Source organism: Amblyomma mixtum, chromosome 3 (genome assembly GCF_055824585.1).
Source record: "Amblyomma mixtum isolate Tamu chromosome 3, ASM5582458v1, whole genome shotgun sequence".
Lineage (NCBI taxonomy): Eukaryota > Metazoa > Arthropoda > Arachnida > Ixodida > Ixodidae > Amblyomma > Amblyomma mixtum.
This window is the reverse complement of record NC_143014.1, coordinates 221,429,302-221,446,941: the sequence shown is the minus strand read 5'-3', so window position 1 is coordinate 221,446,941 and position 17,640 is coordinate 221,429,302. Positions and strand designations below refer to the sequence as shown.

The following is a 17,640-nucleotide window of genomic DNA, read 5'->3' as shown; positions in this document are numbered from 1 at the left end:
CTCTATCGAAATGCGTCCGCCGCCGCCGCCGAGATTCGATCCTGCCAACTCGTGATCCGCAGCCAAGCGCTTTCCAGGCGCCTAGCCACCGCGGAGGTTCTCGAGTCTGGCTGTAAATCGCGACCGTAAGTAGTGCAAGGCCGCAGCGGAACGCGTTTGGAGCTGTGTGCAATCAACAACCTTAACCTACCGCAAACTCCGCAGTATGAGTGTCGTATTCACGCGTAGGGCTCGTCTAGCTGCTCTCGATGTCCCAGTGCATTTACCTTGGCATTGTCAACAGGCCCAGAGGCGGCTTCGTGGCCTTGATATCATTAGCGCACCGCGTGCCTATTGTTCTTGTCCTTCGAGCTAAAAAAAAAAACTGATAACGGAGCGGACGCTGCAGTTCAAAGCAGAAAAACAAATTTGAAAGGTTTTGCATCACGGGAAAATTCCACTTTGCAAAAGTCGCCAGCAGGAGACATTTGCAGCGGCAACATTGTATGCACGGTCCACTGAAGCGGACGACGCGTCCAAGTACACAAACACACAGCGCGCGGTAGCTGGCGCTCACGCAACGGGCCTCCTCCGCGCGTCCCCGCAAGCACGCAAGTTACACAACAACACGCGGGCTAATGAGCGCACAAAGACACGCGGGTGGGGGAGGCCACGACGTCTGCGAACAGTTGCGGCCATCCCCCCACCCCCCAGCCGCCGCCATGAGCAGCTGACCTCGAACTCTGCGCCGCGGAAACAAAGGGTCGATTGTGGCGTCGCGTTCACACGTTGACCTCCTCCTGCGGCGGGTTACATAACGGGGAGGAAGAGCCCGGACAGACGCGGAGGCGCCGACCTATGAAAAGCAACGAAGCGCCGCTCCACGTATGCGAAACGGGTTGTAGTGACACGCACGGAAGCCGCCGGCTGGCCGACCGGTCAGATCAGCGATGCTCGTGGGGTCCGCAGGGGGTGGCGATGCTTTCACGGAGAAAATCGAGCGCTCACCTGTCCGCACGCTGGGAAGTGACGGTCACATTATCGCAGCGAAGCGTCGCTTAGAGGTTAGAAAGGCGCGTTTCAGCTATCTCCATTGCAATAATAGTCTCCTCCTCCGCAATACTCCCGCCGTTGTGCATCTCTCGGAAGCCAGTACGAAAGCCTCCCGCATGGTGGTGGTGGTGTTCGTCTTGTTAGTAAGGTTGGCGGACTGTGCCCACGATAATTATGTCGGCCATCGTTCACCTTGCGCTCTATATCCTAAAGAGGATTACAACTTCTGCCGCACCCTGAGAGGTGTACACTAGCTCAGCAGATGTAGCTTTCGGTAAAAGGTCGATTAGTGGCGGAGCCAGCGTGGGCATTGTCAGTTCGTGATCCTTCAGGAAACACAGCCCGGGCGACGATGTCCAAAGAGGCGCCCCACTCTCTCAGGTTGCGCACCAGCGTTTCAAGCTCGTCGCAGTATAGCATGGGCGCGATAAACGCAAATGCTGTACGTCTCCCACAGCTGTAATCCTTCTGATTGGAAGTGTGATCCACTAGTTTGATCTTTAGCTCGAGGGCAGTAGAAATCCCTGGTGTTCTAGCGTACGGAGATCATTTCAAAAGCCCTGCACATCGACGGCGTATGGCCCATAGTTTCCTTGACGGCATTGCTGAGCGTTTAGAGGGTTGTCAGCAGGCTCCACGCGGTTCCCATTTAACTTGCATAATCAGAAAGACTGCTCCTATAGGATGGAAATTGGCAGCAGTACACATATAGCAGGATATTTTGCGGCAGTTGAGGCGTAACGAGTTACGGCGGACCCCACTTTTACTACGCGAAACGTGTGGCGTGTTCCAAAGGCGGCTCGAGAGAATCATCAGCTTTTGAGATAAGCGTGCCTCAGTTAACAAGCAGGGAGCCGTTCGGAAAGCCACGAGGGAAGCCTTGCCGTGCTTATGGCATGAATGGCTACGTGTGTCTTCACCATAAATGCATAATCGAAGTGGGTCTTTAGTCTCTTTAGCAGGTGGTATGTTATGCGGGGATCACCGTCCCTGAAGTTGCGCGTCATATGAGGGACCCCGTAGTGGAGAGCTACACGGCTTGATTTCGACCACCCGGGGTTCTCTGACGTGCACTGACATCACACAAAAAATTACGAGGACACTTTGGCAACTGAAGTGTTGAGAGGCGAAAGCCGAGAACACTATGCCATGACGACTTCCGGTGGATGTTGCGTCACACCGTTCCCGTGGCTATATCGATAACCGAATTATACATCTTTCGGGGATCTTATGTGTTAATTACGCTTAATTACACGTTTTTCCGTCTAACCTGACACAAATCTGACGTTTTTCCGACCATTGTGTGGCGATCTTTTGACTATGCCGCGACGACTTCCGGTGGATGTGACGTCACACTGTTCCCGTGGCTATATCGACGTCCTCGCTATTTCGACGCAATGTTGACATTTTTGACTAATTAATTAGCTAATTACTCTACAGTCATCAAACGTGGCTTCTAGGTTCATTTTTTCCTCCTCTATCTGCAGCAACCATTCGTTTTCTATCTTTCTTAGTTTCCGAGTTAACACGAGTTAAACGCTGCCAAAGGTGTGACGCCCTTTGCTAACGGACGACAGTATGAGCAAGTAAAGGCTTTCGCCTTAAAACACGGGCGTTTTTTTATATCTCCTCCATCCACATGAGGCCTCCGTATCCGTGGTTCGACTGATTCCGCAACCTTGGGTCTCTTTCGCAGTAGTCATGATACAGAAGCAGCACGTATTTCCAGGTGCCGGCGCTTTTTCAGTGCATCTCGCGTCAGTTAACGCCTGTACAAATATCGGCATTCGGGATCAGTATATCTGCGCGCAAGCATTTTTATCTTTTTTCGCCCTTTGGGGCAATTTCTATATATAGCCCGTACGTAAGCGTGTGTCACGAATAGCACTAGCGGCATTTGATCATGCTAATCTCGCAAAGAGTTCTATTTGAACATTTCCCTCGCAGTGTGAGTTGCTCTCTCTCCCTCTTTGGAATCTTCGCTCCAATCGACGACCGCTGAGCGCCAAATTGTTATCAGACGACAGTTGCCTGCGCAACTGCATAATCGCATTTTTTTTATTCTCTTCGGGAATCCCGTTGCTTGAGGAAAGGACAACGACACCCTGGGAAGATTGGGGTCGCAGAACTTGAACGGATGCCAAATGAGTATACAACGCTTCGTACCTACAAGTCGTTGTCCCTCTTTTTTGTGTCACAGTAGAATGTGCATTGTCTACGACACAGAAACGGGGTATTTCTTTAAGTCACGGGAAAGATATGTGCACGGCGTTGCTGGTAGAGTTATTTGGTAAGTTAGAAAAAAAAAAAAGGAACTATGGACGCTTAAGAGTGGGATGCAAAGCTTCTATTGCAACTTCTGTCTGTGTTTGCGGCAGTTTCTCTACAATTTTCGGCCCACCAACCGCCATGTTCAGACTACTACAGTCGGATACGTCGGCATGGGCGTCCGGAAGGGGGGGCAAGGGGGGGCGGTTGCACCCCCCTGGAATTGCAGATATTATTTATGCACTAGTAGAAAACAATACACAGCTTGATTAGCACTCTAAGGTGATATTAAGTTATCGGATTTTGCTTATTGAGTTCAATTCTTTGTTCATTAATAAATTCTAATGTTTGTTCTTCAAGCCTAGCACTAATTTTCAGCTTCTAATTTTTGTTTCATGTGCCCAGTTTAGACAACAAATAGTTCCTTTTTGGAGGTAACCTACCGCCTGCCCTATACCCGGCCATCGGGTGCACCCCCCTGGAAAAAGTTCTACGGACGCCCTTGTACGTCGGATACAACTTAAGAACGCAGAGGATTTTCCCCGTCAATTGACTCCCTTCCAGCCAATAGCGTCGACCGAATCTCACGACCCTTCTAGTGTGACAAAGCAGGGAGTGGTAGATGAAAGGAGATAATACCTTCCCTCTATATATGGTCGGGTATAGACCCTTCTCTGCATTTCGGCGTCGCTCCCCGCAGTGTCACCCTAGCAGGGTCGTGAGAATCGGCCGACGACATTGTATGGAAGGGGGATCGTTTGACGGGGAAAAGCCGCTGCGTTCTTGAGTTGTATCCGACTATAGATGTAATAGCAGGTATTTTGCTCTGTTGTGACGAGGCCAACATTTGCATAATTACTTTATTTTCGATTTTTGATTTCGATTATCTCGGCTGCTGTCTATAAACAAGACTGCTTACAACCCAGTGTGCAGGTTGTGATGACGTCACAAGACCACGTGACCTCTCGTGTCCGATAAGCGAATTTCGTCTCGGTCATCGGCGGTGTTTTAGTGTGACGGTAACTTTAATGCTTTCGCATTAAAAACATTAGACTAGTAATGCAAGAGCCAGGTTAGTGCAGTGCGTAGGCACTGCGCCGTTGCATGTTGGTACTGCTCCTCTGACTGAGGTCCTCTCACGGTCACAGGAGTCACAGAGCGCATGTGTTCACCTAATGTGCCGCCACGACCAGGTATCGGATCCATCACCTCGTGCTCATAATTTGGATGCCACCGTCGCTCAGCTGTCGAGTTCGTGGAAAATAAATGAATCTGCTACCGTTAGGCGCCTCGTCGTGATGTGTAGCGGACCGTTAGCAACAACCACTTTAGTGTTTGGCCATTCAGTTATGCACTTCTCCTCGGTGCTGAGCTGGCATAGAATGCTGGGTTTCCTGGGGCCGAAGTGCGCACTCAACCACAGCCGTGAGCATGCGTCACTCAGCGGCCCGACGGCGTGAACTGGCATCGTTTTTGTGTCGTTGCTTATCACCTTGCTCGTTTCGTGGTGGGGTGGCGACGACGTCGAGACTCCTCGCCACAAAAGAGGGCGCGTGTGCTCGTGGGTGTGGCTGTGCGCGCCCTCCGGCCCCGCGGTTCCGGTTTAACGCCAGCTGAGAATTCCTCGCACCACAGCATCGATCACAACCCTCTTTCCCGGAAATATAAGAACCGATGTGGCCGTTACTTGCGGCCAGCTGCGAATCGTAAGTGTAATATTTAACAAGGTAACTATTAGCTTTTGGTTTGGTTTATTGGGGTTTAACGTCCCAAAGCAACTCAGGCTATGAGGGACGCCGTAGTGAAGGGCTCCGGAAATTTCGACCACCTGGGATTTTTTTAACGTGCACTGACATCGCACAGTACACGGGCCTCTAGAATTTCGCCTCCGTCGAAATTCGACCGCCGGCGGCCGGGATCGAACCCTCGTCTTTCGGGTCAGCAGCTGAGCGCCATAGCCACTGAACCACCGCGGCGGCACTATTAGCTTTTAGTTAACCAGCTTACTCACGAACAGTTCTAGGTTGTTTTCTGACGCAAGTCGGTGCTCATATTACTGAGAAACAATGTTTTCAATTACGAACTGTATTTTTAAACACTACTGAAAGTCTTTACTGAAACATCCGGCATATTTCATATCGACCACCGATCAGTGCGGGTCGAAGAGATTAACAGGATTTCCTAAATTTCATGAGTCTCAGACAGAAGTACATCTTGCTAACTGCCCCAGAAAGAAAAAAAAACAATAATTCGTCCCTGCACATTGTGTCGACGTGAGATTTCTTATAATAAAAAAAAAATGGAGGAGCGGGGGGGACTGGAAATCCGAGCAGGTTATACTTGCGGTTTGGGACCGGGCTACTCACGGGCGGCTCCGACGACCGTGCGAATGCTTTTGTGCCCGCATGCGACAGATGAGTTCTGCCGCATGTTTTGTCTCCTCGCTAAATCGCAGCTTTCCCACCGTGCTCGCTTTCGTTTAATGCACCGAACGTCCTAGCGGAGATTCGCGGCCGTTCGTGGAGAGCAGTTTCTCTCGCCGATGCTTATCAGTGGGCCCGCAGGCCGTAGCGCATGCGAAGAGCGCTAAAGCCGGCTGCGGTTGGTAATTGCACGCCTGCGTATGCGCGTTACGCGTCTCGCTAAAGCCTCGCTAATAAACTCTCGCCGCGCGCGCTGAATGCATGCAAGTAGTGAAATCAACGAGGAAGGGCGTTGCAGTTTCGCAAGCGTACTCTTCTTGGTCAGCGTTTCTTAACGTTGTCGAGCGCAGTAGGAAACAGGCGTGGTTATTTAACTGAAATATACGCTTCCGAGCGCGTGCGAGCGCGTGCAGGCGCGTGCGAGCGCGTGCGGGCGCGTGCGTGTGAATGTTTGCACTTCTAAAGAAGCGCACTGCCACCGCGCACAATCTATTATTTGCATAGATCTATGCTACTTTCGCCATGCGCGCATATGTGAACAGTTAAAATGGTCACCAAGCTGTCTTTAATTACAATCGTGTGATGCATGAAGAATCCCTTCTGGGCGTTTATACGTTAGTTGAGAGTTAAAGACGCACAAAACATGACCTCTGAGTGTAATTCTCGAAATGAAAACACTGTTGGAAATGTTAAGGAACGTGGCCCAGCCTGCGCGTTCCGGTACGTCATCCGCAAATTGCCGCCGTATCTTTGTGTGCGTTTACGCAGAGGATGCCATGAGCCTTACTGCAGAGTTTGGTGGGTAGAGTGTGATATTAAAAATGAAAATGTATCTTGATACGACGACCAACATTTCACGGAGCCAAGGAGAAATCACGCGAGTCTTTTGTAGGATACGTTCTGGCACGAAGAAGCTGCCTTGTCAGACAATACAAATTGTTGAGAAACCGGAAATTCTCCCTTAGTCAATACCTGCTGCAGTTGCTCGTTTTTATGGCGTTCGGCTGTTCAGCCTGAACAGTCTCGGCTGTTAAGCAGCCGAGACTGTTTATGGACAGTAGTATCCCCTCGTCTCGGTGCCCATTGCTTCCTGATCGCGGAGGCCGTCTTTGATGTGACGTTCATGGAATAGGTTCATTTTTGGTTTCTTGGCAACCCACCGACCAGATCGTTAATCCTGCGATCTTGCAAGAGGCCCTAACTTTGTTGCCGCGACGGACCGCAAGGCTTTCATCTGAACAGATTGAACAGCGGCCTTCCCACGTCCCGCAAAGGTCTCAGCATCGAAATACTAAAGGAGCAATCGCCTTTTACTGGGGAACAGACTATACGAGAACCAACCTCCCATTGGCCACTGACCTCGCCTTCACACCGAGCTTTCGCTGAGCCTTCGTGTTCACGTGTGCGTTTGTATACGTTTTGGCTGCTACCTGTATGAGGCAGAGTCGGGGAAGAGCTAGCTGCAGAGCTCACGGGGCTTCATTGCAGCCGCCGACCTCATCGCTGAGTGGACCGATCTTCTTCGTTTTCGCCAAAATGTCGGGTTGACCGTAATGACGGGCTATCGCCGCTCACTATGCTCCGTGTATGTTGTACGAGTCGCTTCCATAGTAAACTGGCCACAGTTCCGCGATTTTACGGCGCTTGTGAGAAATTCGGAGGCATGGTTTGCTGACGTACAAATCTTGCGCCGAGACTCACGCGGAGAAGCGCTGTATATCTGCCCAGTTTTACAAGGTAACGCAAAGTGAAGCTGCGAGACCTTTCTCGCGAGGACATATCTGGTATGTCGTGGTGTGTAAGCATCAGGTTAATTCAACAGATTACGTAAACAAAATGTTTTTGCGGAACATGAATTCTCGTGTGCGTTATCTTCACTATATTAAAAACTAGTCCTAAGGGCGCCAGGTGTTGATGACTGATTTCGTGGTAGGCAATCCTCGAAACACCAGCCTCCTAAAATTATCGGCTGGTTAGCGCAGAGGTTAAAGGTCAGCGCGAGCTAGCCAACCACGCCGGGGTCTATAAAACGGCCCATACTAGCGACCTTGCCGTTTTTGATTAGAAGCACTTCATTCATTTGTCAGAAGGTAAAAAAAATACAGCGTTTACGCTTGTTGCGTAAACCACGAAATTAAGCGAGGGTTATATCTTAATGATTGCCAGACTCTCAGGCTTCGACGGAGCGAGGAGACTCGTGCCTCGAGCTGCGCTGTGGATCGAGTGTAACACGTCACCAACGCGGGCAGGCGATACTACTGTCACAAAGTTTTTCACATTACACAACATAGCGTAAACATTTTAAATTTTTCTCCCCGAAGTGAGTGCAGGCAGACTTGCGGATGTTTCCGGGCAGCGTCCCTAGCACCAGCTCCCTGTATTCTACCGCACGCATGTTTGCGGGTTCTCGTCAGAGAGGCGTTTCGAAGCGCTTGTGGGGTCTCACGACCACGCGTCCCACCCAATGACGACAAAGGTTGCATGAAGCGCGAAGCTCGGGTGATCACTGGCGAGGCAGGTGCAGGGAGTGGCCACACGTGATCGCCGGCTGACCGAAGCCACGCTGCAGCGAGCGGGGCCCCATAAGGCATCTGGCTGCAAGAGAACACAGCGGCACCACTGTTCGCTCAAGCCTTCCGCGCATCTTGCTCCGGTTACTCGAAAAGCACTGCCGGCTGGGAAAATTTCCGCCCGAATCGATGACGCGGCATACAGCCCTGCGATGTTGTAAACGAACCCAGTGGGTTATTGTGCCGCATTTCATAAGAGACCCTCTTTTTCAGCGCTGCGTTGTCAAAGGCGTTCAGGTTTTGCAAGAGAGGAGAAAAACCGCAGCTGGTGGCAGGCGCGCCGATGAAGGAGAAAGCAGTCCACGCGCGAGATTAGGCAATCGCAGATACGGGAACTGGGCCGCGCGCCTCGCGTGTCTCGGTCAGTTCCGTCCCTCGAGCCTTCCTTACTCAGCAGGGGCGCACTGTATTCGTACGGGCTCCGATGCAACGGGCAAAGAACGATGCAATGTGAACTTATGCTAAGAGCTCCACAACATCCTTGCGGCTACCCACGCAACATGCTCAGCTGTATAGTATGTTGATTTCTTTGACGCTTTCGTTGTCTCGGGTACCTCTTTTTTGCGCAAGGTATTTCAGCGACTTGTTTTGCTGTGAGCACATAGCTTTATAACCAAGCGTGCAACTATTTGTCTCCGTTCGAATACGGGGGAATTTCGCGACGCAGCGCATAATTAAACGCATTACATTAGCCGGGTGCATTGTAAAGGGGCCGTGAAATGTTTTCCCAAAATTTTGAACGGCGTGTGTATTTGGAACTCTGACCCTTCATTCTATAGTATAGCTTGGTTCGTTTCATCGTCCGGGTTGACTGAATAGCGAAAAAAACTAAATTTTGGTTTCCCAGCGCGCGTCCCCCTCAACTCACAGCAAACAAGCCAATCAGGGGCTTCTGTCGTGAACACAACATGGCGGCTTAGCGAGGCCTGTTCAGCCATAGTTGACCGAGGTTACAGCACCATACGGACTCGAATGTGGCGCCAAAATGACGTCACGCCAGTCAATTAAAAAATGGCCGATCTTCGCGAGCTGCACCGTCGCCGCGGTGGAAGAATATGCCGCACCGGTCGCCGCTTGCGAACTGCCGCCCACTGCACGCAGGGACACAGGGAGCGGCAAGCATCTTTGCGCCGCTAAACTCAAGCCCGGCCCAAAGCCGGTGTAACGCTTTGCCACCGCACACCAGCGCCTGAGCGCTGCTTGGCTACTGAAGTTCGCACCAGAAAAGACAAAATAGCGATGTTATCAGCAAGACTGCCTGCTTTACTAGAGCGGCGACAAAGCATGTCTGCACATGCACAAAGCATGTCGGCAACGCCGCTGGACGCTGGCGACAAACTACACTGCTGTCTGGCTGTGCTGGTCGTCGCTAGCCTATAGCCTGTTTCGCATCGAAGCCGCGGTGAGCAGCGCTTTGGAAGTCGCCTGCGTTATAATAAAATGCCTACTCTTGGCATCGCTGTACTGTCAACAGCACCATCTCACAACAAAAAATATGGTCATTTTTGCGATGCGCTCGGCAGCGAAGCTAGCGGACGCAAGGCACGCGAGCCGGACCACAACGGCGCGGCAGCGGCAGCTGTGAAGCGGTTGCGGCAAGAAATTCGCTCGTATTACAGTTGCTACATCTACCAGCAACTCGACATTGTTCAACTATCCTCAAAAATGATCTAGTTCTCACGTTCTCACTACCAGGGTTTATTATTTATGTGAAGAACAATCTTTAGCTCATTGTCATGACGTCAGTGGACGGGATCCAGGCTGGCCGGCCGGCCGGCCTGCAGGCTCCGTGCATTTCACATTCGCACCAGAAAAGACAAAACAGCCATGCTATCAGAAAGGCTGCCTGTTATATTCGAGCAATGACAGCATGCTGAGCTTTCGGCAACGACGCCGCCTGCGGGCGCGCCGGGCGATGAACTACGACCGGTAAAATAGACTTTCGAGAAATTGAAGAAAACTTTGCACAGAATAACACAAGACGGAGGGAGAGACACGCACACACCCACGAGCTCAAACCTGCAACTGTATTTTCAGAAACGATACACCGCCTTAATTACGAAGCAGGAAGGGCGCAAGCGTACAATATCAAGTGCAACACGTGTAGGAAAAAAACAGCGAGCACATGGGTACAGCAAATATAGCATCACTGATAGGTACAAGACAATCCATACCGGAACTCAGTGGAAATGCCCAGAAACCAGGCACAAGAAAAGCCGGTTATCGATCGCGAAGAAAATCAAGTTCTTTTTTGAGAAAGGGCATCGATGACTTACTCACGCAGCCTTCCGTAGTAGATATCTCGAGGGCCTCTACAATTTCCCGGGCCAGCCTATCGGAAGCTCTCCCGATAACAACCGTAGAATGGAACCTTGTAGTGGAACCTTATGCACAACACCAACAGTGCAGGGCACAAACTGAATTTGGTGTTCGGTGACACATCGCACAATGTCGAAAGGGTCGCTAATAAGTTCGGAGTTGATGTTGTTTTTACAGCCCCTTTGAAAGTCTCCCGCCTGTGCGCCATGACCAGCAGGTGCCAGGCTAAAAGAGCAAAGAAGAACAAATGTGTCACCAAACTCAAGTTGTGCCCTGCACTGTTGGTGTGGTGTATAAGGTTCCACTCAGCTGTGGGTTTGTGCACATATGCGAGACAGGGCGTTGTTTAAATGGCTGGCTCGGAGAGCATGCCAATTCCCTGGGCTCAAATGGCGGCTCGAACCGGTCATTGCATTGCCTTAAATGCAGCACTACATTGACAGGAATAATATGAAGAGACAGCAGTGCCGTCCTCTCCTCCGCTCTACATTTGATATCGGGAGAGCTTCCGATTCGGTCGTTCCAGCGACGCTGGCGACGCCACGCAGCCTCTTCCTGAAGCAGAGAGGCGGTGATCGCTCTGAGCGGCGCGTGCGATCGCAGTGGTTTGGAGCATCGAGATACGCGTCAAAAATGAGATTTTTCTGCGATGTGCGAATATTCGAAAAAGCGAAGATGTCGTTTCTGCCAGCACGAAAAGAGTGCAAAAAGCAGTGATTAAGAGCGTTCGGCAGGTTGATAAAGCGTTTCAGCCGCATGACCAGTGTGTTCCTCAGCGACGTATTTTGTTGACGTCACGACACCGCATCGCCACTGCATTCCTGTTTAGAGCTGCATGAAAGCAGTGTAGTGCCTAAGCGCTGAGCTGATGGTAAGTGTTCAGGCGGACGTTTGCAGCAAACGAAGATTTTCATCCAGCTTCAGTCCATTCAGGTCTAGATTAAACACGGCGTTCTGGCCACAACGTGATTGCGAAATGGCGATATGAATGACAAGAATTTCACAATGATTCGCTGGTTTTTCGGATGTAATGCGCATAGTGGCTGAACAATCGCAAACGTTTCTTGACAACTGTCGTCTGCTCACTCGATCACAGAGCTTTTTATTGCTCTTGTCTAAAACACATTTGAGCGCCAGAATCAGCTGTTCCATTAAGCTGAAATGGCCGTCTGGCTGCTTCTTCGAACAGCAGTATACATTGCGTTTTCTATTGCCGTATATGTGAAGAAAGCACGCTGCAGATAAACGATACAACTCAATCTGCAGAGAAGCTCCGCCCACATTCAGGACCGCTGAACAGACGAAATTGCAGGATCAAGGATGTTGAGGTATCTGGCTTGCTTGATACAGCCAAAAACTAAAACCTAATTTTGTTTACAGCTGTATTGATAAGTGAAGTAGTACAGCACGTCGCGGACCGTGGCCAGTGTTACTAACTGCTGTTTTTTTTTTAATTGTGTCCTTGAAGAACAGCGCGAAATAAATTCGCCTACCGCATTTATGCGTGTAAGGACCGCAATCGTGTAGGCACCAAATATAGCGTCACACTGTCTGGGTCACTAAAGTAGCTCCTTCAGACACTACCTTAAAAACTGCCGCCGCAGTGGCTGAGCGGTTATGGTGCTCGGCTGCTGGCCCAAAAGACGTGGGTTCGATCCCGGCCGCGGCGGCTAGAATTTCTTTGGAGGAGAAATTCTAGAGGCCCGTGTACTGTGCGATGTCAGTGCACGTTAAAGAACCCCAGGTGGTCGAAATTTCCGGAGCCCTCCACTACGGCGTCTCTCATAGCCTTAGTCGCTTTGGGACGTTAAACCCCATAAATCAAATCAAATCAAACCTTAAAAACTGAACTGTAGAATTCCGCTTTCTAAGTAGCACCGAAAACAACCAAAATTGCGAATAGAAGTCAGGCCTCTACCCGCGTATAGAGGGTAACCGCCGCACAGAAACGTGCCGAAAGGAAAAAAAAGTGAAAGCAGGAAAAGTTTAGTTCAAAGTGCCTGTCGCACTTTACTGTGCAGAGTTCGGTTCATGTGTCAACGCCGAAAAAGTTTTTGCGGCACTTGCGAACTAGTAATTCTATGCTCATATAGAAATTTATTTCCTGCCTCTCTGAAATTTACTTCCTGCTGGCTCATGTTGCAGCACGGCCTCGTCATAGAATTTGTGGAACGATCAAACAGAAGAATAATAACTGCATTGCCACTGACAGTGCCATAGTGTATTAGAAAACGCTACGCACTGTCTAGACAAGTTAAATGTGCATTTTTTAAAATAAAAGAATTTATTCGTATGTCTTAAAAATCTTGGCGGGCATAACTGATACCAATGATTCTATGTTTCTGCGTATTTAATAAGTAAAGGAAATAACACACGAAGTCTATCTATATCAGTCCGAAACCAGCAAAGCAGTGCATGCCGCTGATATGAAAAACGTAAAGGCCATGAAATGAGCAAGTAGAGGACAAATATTTTAATGAACCTTTGTCGTTCAAGAACCTTGTACATATGCAATGGCCAGGGCAAAATCTCAATGACGCTGTCCTTCGTTTCAGTGTACTGCGCAGCAGCAGCTGTCACCGGTCATGTATTGCCGAGTAATTGCACCGAAATTTTAGTCGCAACAGCGGCACATGTATAAACGAGGAGTTCTGCAAAATATACATTAGATCGAAGTGCGAAGATAAAATGGAGTTTTAGAAATGCGAAGGTACAACTTGATAAAAGACAAAAAAAGTGTCACTGGAAACAAAGTCACTGTATGTATGCACAAAACCTCGCAACAAGATATTTAAATACACGGATGTCTCCATTAAACTTACGTATCTAAGCAAAAGTCACTCTATATAATGCGTCAAACAAGGCAAATAAACGTCTTGCGCAATCACAGATAGTAAATTCTACACACGGAAAGACAGAGGATCCAGGCCATAACAAAACTATGATAGCAGAAGTCGCGATATGTACTTGGGCCACGCTGCGGTCGGTGACAGATCGAATTTTTTTTTTTTTTTTTTTGGGGGGGGGGGGGGGCTGAAGCTCATAAGCCCCCCCTCCCCCCCCCCCCTCCTCTCCCGGCTACACCTCTGCTTAGAGTCATCAAATGACATTGTGGGGACTGATATATATTTATTTTACAAATTAATCATCTACTTGCCAAAATTCATACATCACAAACCTACTTGGTAGCGGCGCCTCCGAAGGACGTAGTAATGCCTCACTAGTTATGCCGGATAGGAGTGAGGTACTCAACTCACAGACAACATTACGTTATTGCCGCTCATAGTTCACATGGTTTGCCGTCAAGTTGTGCGCGCAAAAAATTGGATCACAAGAGCAGTCGCAGTACTCTGCCTTGAACCGAAGGGAAAATAAAAGAGGTGCAATTTCGTACCCGATCGCCACCGGTATTATTTCGATAAGTTTGCTGAGCAGGCGATAAACAGCGGCCGTAGGTTCCAAGAACGGCATTTACGATGTCCGAGCGCTAATCTAAAACGTTTACCCGACTGGCTTTCGCAAGTGCGTACACTTTATGTTTGGACCGTCGTCACTTTTCCCACGGGAGAGAGAGTTGTGAGCGCGGAAAAGTGCACGTGCTCGAAGCCGAAACACAACTCCTTTGACAGCCTCGGGTGCGTGATATGGTTGAACATTAAGCACTCCTCTTCGGGCAGTCGCCGGCAAACTTTTCCCCCTCTCTTCTACCCGGAGTGACAACTTTGGTATGAACTCGGAGTCGTTACCGACGCATTCTTCCACTTCGCACAAGGCGGCCGCGTAAAAAAAAAATGCCAGAAAGCGTCGTTTTCGCAAGCCGTTTAAGGAAGGCGCGTGCTGACGCACGCGTGATTGAAAGAACGGACGCGCCCTCGGTGCGCCCAGCCGCGCATTCATCGGGGAGAATTCTCAGGTGGCCACAGGGTTATTCGGGAAATTTCACTCCTTCGGTGAAGCTTCGGTCGTCGAACTTCGTGACCTGTATTGGTGGCCGAAATGAGAGAGAGAGAAAAAAGCAAAAACAAAAAGGTACACTGAAACATGTTATACAAGAGCCGCTTCACACGAACACACTACATGTACCAATGATCAGCCCTTTACGAGGTGTCACTGCTAAGTAGCCCGTCGCGTACAGGCGTGACGGAATTCTGTATGTAGAGAGGGGGGCGTAAGGAGGAGTGTTCATAGGCCCAAGTAAGGAGGAGGAGGAGGGAAAGAGTGCGATGGCGCGCACCGGCAAGGAGGAAAGAGGCGCCTCCTCTCCGTGAGGAACGCGACGCCGCTCGTTCCCAGAGGCGCGAAGGAGGCGACGAGCTCGGCGCGCAACACTGCAACTTTCGGGATCGAAGGAGAAAAAAAAAAAGAAGGAAAAGAAAAAGGTGAGGGTGTGAAATGCGAACTCTTTGGGCGAGCGAGAACCGCGCATTTGGTCGTCCACGAGCGACAGCGCGAGCGCCATCGCGTTTCCTCTTAAAAGTGGTATATATTTAAACGGCCGCCCTTTGGCAAGCATCAGAAGGAGAGAATTCGCCGCCCCTTCGTCATCGACTCGCCTCTAGTGTGCACACTGAGTGACAACACCGAGCGCTGATTTTGTTCACCGAAGGGCAGATAAAGAGAAAGGACAGCTAGCAGATCACTGTGGACAAACGTGGTCGCAAATCGTCGCCGCTCGTAGCTCCGTGCCCAGATCTTCTTCCAGCAAAACTCGGATACCAAAACAGGTGAGCCGCTCGTGTCTGCTAATTGGTGGCACGCGCTCATAATATTTGCTCGGCGCGAGCGTGCTGTATCGGATGCCCTCTGGCATTGGGTGCATTTTTAGCGATCGATAGTTAAACATCCGAGCGTGGATTGGTCTTCGAAACGTGGATTTGTTTCAAAAGTTTTCGAGCTTCGTGGGGAGGATTTCAGCCCGCGTCAACAGCGGAGATCGCTCCTGCATCATAGAGAGGACGGTGAAAGACGTCATTTAATCGATGAGAATGCGTTAGCGCTTTTTCGTGCGCATTATGCCCTCCGAATTCATTGGGAGAGTGCACATGCGTTCATAACATGATACTTCCATTCCTAGAGTGGGAGCATGATTCTTACGTTTCACTGCGGGGTACTGCGACAGGTGGAATTAATTTCTTCCCAGCGTGATTCGCCGAATTCCCTCCGTTCGCTATTTTCTTTGAGCAAGGCTGCTTCTGAAGAAGAGCAAGAATAACATCTCTTTTCGGGCAGATTCGTCATGAGATTTAGAGAGCTCTAGAATGCATGTTTAAAGAATGTAGATTGCAAACACCTTCCTCGTGGGGTGCAACACGATATTCATGTATTTCTGGAAATGAACGTATTAAAAATGAAACTGGAGCAGGATACGGCATACAATTCAGCGAGAATTTGGCGTTACCATTAGGACCTTTAAAAAGGAGTGCAAGATTTTGTTTTTGTTTTTTTTTTTCTGTCATGTGGCGTTGTGTGACTGCAGTCCTGAATGTTTCAATTCATTTTTATAGGGAATGACAAATGATTAGTTGCTTCAACTAACCTCGCCGACAGTATGAGCTGAAAGCCTTGTATGTTTGTTAGGATAGTTGAAGCAACTCATAAAAAAAAAAGTTGGTGTCGCAATGCAAGTGCTGTTAGCGTATCAAATGAAATTAATTGTATTCGCTGTCTCGAAGTTTGGAGGGCGTTGATTATGTACTGTGGTAAGCTTTACTTTATGCTGTCTAAATAGCACACATATGATTGTATTTAATGAGATGCGTGCATCGTTTTTCTTACTGGTGTCCATTTTGCAAAACTGTACTTTGTGAATTAAGGTAGTTTCATGCGAACCCACTGCCCAAGCACTTATAAACGCATCATATAGGCCCTGTTGTAAAGTTCACTCGCATTTCTTTGCGGGTAAGGTGCTTGCTCACTGCAGCTGGTCACACTTTGTGCTCACGCGAGTCCGTCCCTTATGCATTAGGAACCAAAAATTGAAGGCATTCTTGAGGGAAAAAAAAACTTGTTTTTTGTCTGAATGGTGCAGCGTATGCGTGCACAGGCGTAGCTTTAACAAGCGTGGTAATGATATCGTAAATTGAGGTGTGGGCATTTGCATTCAGGGTGAGTAAACAGTATCCGACCAGGTATGTACAGTCGGGGACAAAAGACTCCGGACCACTTGTTCCTCTAAAGAAGCCGGTAGCTCTGCTATTAGTCGGCGGCTGGAGACCACACTTGTGGAGGTAACAGTTAAATTTTTGTTCTTTCATCTCCACAAGTGCGGTCTCCAGCCACTGTCTGATAGTAGAGCTATAAGCCTCGTTTGAGGAACACGTGGTCCGGAGACTTTTGTCCCTGACTGTACTGATCGAGTGTATTGGAAGAGCGCAAATTATTAGGTCCCTTTCATTACTCTGGAGAAAGCTTTCCTGGTGAACGCCAGTCATTATGGGGCACGCCGCACTTGAAGGAAAACCAAACATAATTCCACTCGAAATGTCCGGGCTATCCCGGCATTGCTAACTACCGATGACTTTCGCGCAAACGCATCTGTCGCGAACTGACAACACCAGCGCAACGACGAAGCAGGCACAGATAGCCAACACTATTAAAGGGCGATTACGAGACGGACATTGCTGCGCTTAATGGTGCCCAGAGTACATTTTCTTTTTCTGCCCTACGCAAGGACACAAAGGACGGCCGCAGTAACGCAAAATGAAAGTGCGGGTGTTTTTCCACCTTCACCAACTGTCCACTCCAGTCTGCCTCATGGAACACCTCCACGCTAATACCGCATTAAAACGTTGCAAGGCGACAGTTAATGCGCCAGCCATTCGGTGACCGCTTTCAAGTTCGTAGCTGTTAGCGCGAGCAATGTCAACTATTAGTCGCACGACTTGGTCAGCCCCTCCCAGTCATTGTTAATGCCGCACTTCTCAGGCTCGTATATTACAGTGATGAGCATGGATACATCGAAACAAGCCGTCATTCCCGTATTCCAGCCCCAAATGGCACAAATATTTGCGCCATGTGGGAGAACTACT

At 49.5% G+C, this 17,640-nt stretch overlaps 2 protein-coding genes across 6 annotated transcripts in view; one reads left to right on the top strand and one right to left on the bottom strand.

Moving 5' to 3' along the window:
- The window catches only part of LOC149353759 (uncharacterized), a 273,957-nt gene that overhangs the window by 165,971 nt on the left and 90,346 nt on the right, over positions 1-17,640 (bottom strand). The gene's annotated exons all lie outside the window — the stretch shown is intronic.
- LOC149353760 (acyl-CoA desaturase-like) overlaps positions 1-17,640 on the top strand; it is a 127,335-nt gene that overhangs the window by 39,051 nt on the left and 70,644 nt on the right. The window contains exon 1 of one of the 4 annotated variants that reach the window (XM_089582818.1): positions 4,898-5,006. The exons of 2 other annotated variants lie outside the window; for them this stretch is intronic. The gene's annotated coding sequence lies outside the window, so the exon portion shown is untranslated. Of the gene's footprint in view, positions 1-4,897; positions 5,007-15,100; positions 15,337-17,640 lie in introns of those variants that run through there. One more of the 4 variants, XM_089582817.1, reaches the window with a different exon arrangement.